Source organism: Octopus sinensis, linkage group LG4 (genome assembly GCF_006345805.1).
Source record: "Octopus sinensis linkage group LG4, ASM634580v1, whole genome shotgun sequence".
Lineage (NCBI taxonomy): Eukaryota > Metazoa > Mollusca > Cephalopoda > Octopoda > Octopodidae > Octopus > Octopus sinensis.
The window spans coordinates 100680210-100685663 of NC_043000.1; the positions used below are offsets into that span (position 1 = coordinate 100680210).

Below are 5454 nucleotides of genomic sequence, written 5' to 3' on the forward strand. Positions count from 1 at the left end.
GGATGGCGCTTCCACGAGAGATTTTGAGCTCTCGTAAGGAGGCGAGTGTAGGTTCCATCCAACCGCCTCTCAGCTTCTTTGATAACGAAGTAGTCATGCTTGTGTCTATGTCTGCGTGTTTGTTTGCTTATGTGTGTGTGTGAAAGAGCGTGTCGATTGTATGATAGTTGTGTGTGTGTGGTGTGTGTGTGTGTATGTGTGCGTGAGTGCGTGTTTGAGTGTGTTTGTGTGGAAGTAAGTAGGTATTTACTTGTTTATAAGGTTAGTGATCATCATCATCATTGTTCGACCGTGGTCGAGACAATGGAATTTACCATGCTACGCCAGACTTCACGGTCCATCATGGCATTACGGAGGTCCTGTTGCTGGATGCCTGTATCCCTGGAGATTACATCAGGGTAGGAGAGTGTGCGCCCTCTGGTATTGTGAGTAGATGGCTTCCAGAGGAGAAGAGTAGAAATTACTTCTTTTTCAGCTCTACTACAACGTCCAGCAAACTGGACTCTCCTACCTTTCGCTAGAGATGACACAGGCGGTAGTTTCCCATATATTTGCATTTTGGTTGGATGGCGCTTCCACGAGAGATTTTGAGCTCTCGTAAGGAGGCGAGTGTAGGTTCCATCCAACCGCCTCTCAAGCTTCTTTGATAACGAAGTAGTCATGCTTGTGTCTATGTCTGCGTGTTTGTTTGCTTATGTGTGTGTGTGAAAGAGCGTGTCGATTGTATGATAGTTGTGTGTGTGTGTGTGTGTGTGTGTGTGTGTGTATCTCAGAGAGAGGGGGAGAAAGAGAGAGAGAGTGAAAGAGAGAATAAGGGAAGAATGAGAGAAAGAGACTGAAAAAAAACAGAAAGACAGACTGACAGAGAGACAAGACAAACAGACAAATAGACAGAGAGAATAACCTTTTCTACTCCAGGCACAAGGCCCGAAATTTTTGAGGAGCGGGTCAGTCGATTAGGTCGACCCCAGTACGCAACTGGTATTTAATTTATCGACCCCGTAAGGATGAAAGGCAAAGTCGACCTCGGAGGAATCTGAACTCAGACGCAACGGCAGACAAAATACCTATTTCTTTACTATCGACAAGGGGCTAAACAAGGACAGACAAACGGGTTAAGTCGATTATATTGACCCCCAGTGCGTAACTGGTACATATTTAATCAACCCCGAAAGGATGAAAGGCAAAGTCGACCTCGGCGGAAATTTGAACTCAGAATGTAACGGCAGACGAAATACCTATTTCTTTATTGCCCACAAGGGGCTAAACACAGAGCGGACAAACAAGGACAGACATAGGTATTAAGTCGATTACATCGACCCCAGTGCGTAACTGGTACTTAATTTATCGACCCCGAAAGGATGAAAGGCAAAGTCGACCTCGGCGGAATTTGAACTCACAACGTAACGCAGACGAAATACCGCTAAACGTTTCGCCCGGCGCGCTAACGTTTCTGCCAGAGAATAATGTTGACAACAGGTAATATTAGAAATATTACCAGTTCTAGTAGTAGTAGTAGTAGAAGTAGTAGTAGTAGTATAGTGGCTGTGGTTTCAGTCTCATTTCCTGTCTAATCGACCAGTTAAACACCTGTAATTAAAAAAAAAAGGGAAAAATCCCATATATGACCATCTCATCGATTTCCTATAAGGAGTGGACACCGCGTATTATAATATGCAAATAGTTCGCACCACGAGCGCACACGTTTCCCAAGTCCTTTTTGTTGCTGTTTTTCGCAGTTTTGTTTTTAGACGATCGGGTTACTTGATTTGAGACAGAATTGGCTGCTATTTCTAGCATCATACAGCCACTTAAAGACTACCTCCTGGTAGGGATGTGACTTGCAGAAATGTTCAATAAACAGTAACGTTCAGATGCTGCTGACGTAGATTTATGAACCAATGACAGCAGCAACGGCAGCGGTAGCGGCACTGGTGGTAGTAGTAGTAGTAGTAGTAGTAGTAGTAGTAGTAGTAGTAGTAGTAGTAGTTGTAGTAGTAGTAGTAGTAGTAGTAGTAGTGGTGGTAGTAGTAGTAGTGGCAGCAGCAGCAGCAGCAGCGGTGGTAGTGGTGGTGGTCAGGAATAGGAATGACTCGTGTTCGTGTGTAGGTATAAGTATGTATGTATGTATGTATATCTGTGTAGGCATGTGTATGCGTGCGTATATATGTTTGTATATGCATGTTTGTGTACGCATTTAAGTTAGCATATATGTATGTGCGTGTGTTTTTTTGTCTCTACATATGTATTTATGTGTTCATGCATGAATGCATGAGTTTACATATATATGTATGTACATGTATTGTGTGTATGTGTGTGTGTGTGTGTGTGTGTGTGTGTGGTGTGTGTGAAAGAGAGAGAGAGTGCACGGGCCCGCATACGTTCGTATCATCGACCCATTGACCACATGTATATCTATGGGTATATTTATGTAAGCGTGTGTGTTGTGTACGAGGACGCTGTTGAAAAGTTCCTGGCTTTAAGGGGATCGCGAAAGGGCTGCCTGGAGGCCCGACTTTCCGAGTTCTTTTGCGGGGCTTAGAAAAACCGAAGGACCGCTGCAATAAGTGAGTGAAACTGAGAGAGGAATATATTGAATAAATTCATAACTTACTGATCCTCTTGTATTTTCTTTCACCCGAACCCAGGAACTTTTCACCGCACCATCGTATATGTGTAAGTGCGTAGATATGCATGTCCAAATGTATATTTACGCATACGTGAATGCATGCGTACATCAATGTATATTGCATGTATATATATATCTATGTAAATATGAATGTAGGCATATAGGCGTAGGAGTGGCTGGGTGGTAAGTAGATTGCTTACGAACCACGTGGGTCCGGGTTTGAGTTCCATTGCATGGCACCTTGGGCAAGTGTCTTCTACTATAGCTCCGGGCCGACCAAAGCCTTGTGAGTAGATTGGTTTACGGAAACTGAAAGAAGCCCGTTGTATATATGTATATATATATAATATATAATATATATATATATATTATATATTATATATATATATAATATATATATATATCATATATATATATATACATATATATATATATATATATATATATATATATATATGTATGATGTATGTATGTATGTGTGTATATATGTTTGTGTGTATATATGTTTGTGTGTCTGTGTTTGTCCCCCCAACATCGCTTGATAACCGATGCTGGTGTGTTTACGTCCCCGTAATATAGCGGTTCGGCGAAAGACACCGATAGAATAAGTACTAGGGGTCGACTAAAGGCGGTGCTCCAGTATGGCCACAGTCACATGACTGAAACAAGTAAAAGAGTAAAGAGTAAAGAGTATGTCAGAGCCTTCTTAGCAGCAAAATATGTCCCCGGGGCAGATCAATGCAGTGGGCTCTATAGTATTCATTGATGGCAAGCCTCAATAAAGATACGTCAGAATTGAACACCTAGACCCGTGAGGCCTTCCGGGCGGCAACCCAGTGTGCCTGTGTCTTGAGACGGATCTGATGTATGCATGTATATATTTATGTATGCATGTATGTATGTATGTATGTATGTATGTATGTATGTATGTATGTATGTATGTATGTATGCATGTATGTAACACCATATGTTTCTGTATATGTGTGTGTACACGCTTGAATGAACCCTGTATCTGTAAGTCAGTCATCGATTAGGTGTGACCAAGCTGTTATTTGTTTTTATTGATGTTTAGTATATCTAATAGTATATGTGCAACGTGTCTATCGATCAGTCCCACTTCTTCGCGTATATGTGTGTGAGTGTTTCTACACACACACACACACACACTCGCACACACACACATACACACACACTCGCACTCACACACACACATAAGTACAACCTTATATATATATATATATATATGTGTGTGTGTGTGTGTGTGTGTATAACTACAGTGTACATTTAAACACATAACAGGTAGTCATCATAGGATTCCTTTCACGCTAGAAGGAACAGCTAAAGTCCAAACCACTATTAGGGAAAAAAACTCGAAGGGGGTTGAAATATAAAAACGATGGTAAATGCTTTTATTTTTCATTCCCTTCGAGTTTTTATGGGTTTCGACTTTAGCTGTTCCTTCTAGCGTCAAAGGAATCCTATGATGGATACCTCTTGTGTTTAAATTTACACTGTATTCATATGAATAATATAGTCTATTGACTAAATTTTCGACACGCTAAGCCACAGGTTGTAAACATTTCTAAAATCTTTATTACTCTGATATTATATATATATATATATAGTAAGGAAAAATTTTTTTAAAAATGCAGAATGCTCAAATGAAAGAAAATTTTATGATAAAATGATAAAATATATAAAATATATATTTATTCAACCGGTTTTCGTCATTGTATGACTTGTCAATAATATATATTTATTGATCTATATATATATATATATATAATATATTATATATATTATATATAATATATATATATTATTTATTGATCTATATATATATATAATATAATATCACCGTGTCCACCGTAACCGACCAGGCTATCAGATGTTGCTACACATCGCTGGTCACAATGCGCTTTGCATTGTTTTAGCCTCCCAATGACGCCATCCCACTGGCTAAGCGAGCAGGCCAACAGAAGAAAGAGTGAGAGAAAGTTATGGCAAAAGAGTACTGCAGGGATCGCCACCCTACGCAAGAGCGTCGTTGAGCTTTAGGAGTTCTCGCTCAATAAACACTCACAACGCCCGGTCTGGGAGTCGAAATTGCGATCCTACAATCGCGAGTCCGCTGGCCTAACCACAGGGTCATTGCACCTCCGCTATATATATATATATATATATATATATATTATATATATATATATATATATGTGTGTGTGTGTGTGTGGGGTGTGTGTGTGTGTGTATATATATATATGTATATAAATATACACATATATATATGTATATATATTATATATATATATATATATATATATATTATATATATATATATATATAATATATATACATATATATATGTGTATATTTATATACTATATATATATATATATACATATATAATCTTCTGATCCGTGACAAAAAAATCAACAAAATATGTACTCCACATATATTCTTTTATTCTTTTACATGTTCCAGTACTTAAAATGCGGCCATGCTGAGGCACCACCTTGGAGAATTTTTTTTCAGTGAAGTAAATCGACCCCAGTGCTTATATTTTTTAAGCCTGGTACTTATTCTATCGAACCCTTTGCCGGACATCAAAGTTATGGCGACGTGAGCACACCAACACCAAGCAGTGGTGGACAAACACAGATACAAACACACACACAAACATAAGTGTATGCATATATACTTATACGACGGGCTTTTTTCAATTTCCTGTACCAAATCCACTCACAAGGTTTTATTCGACCTGTGGCTATAGTTGAAGACACCTGCTCAAGGTGTCCCACAGTGGGACTGGACCTGGAACCATGTGG

General features: G+C 39.2%; 1 long non-coding RNA gene across 1 annotated transcript in view; it reads left to right on the forward strand.

The window, feature by feature from the left end:
• Positions 1 to 4788, forward strand: part of LOC118763049 — a 17960-nt gene extending 13172 nt beyond the window's left edge. Inside the window, exon 3 of the long non-coding RNA XR_004998800.1 lies at positions 4691 to 4788. This is a non-coding gene — a long non-coding RNA (uncharacterized LOC118763049). The remainder of the gene's footprint in view (positions 1 to 4690) is intronic.
• The last annotated feature ends 666 nt before the right edge of the window (positions 4789 to 5454 follow it).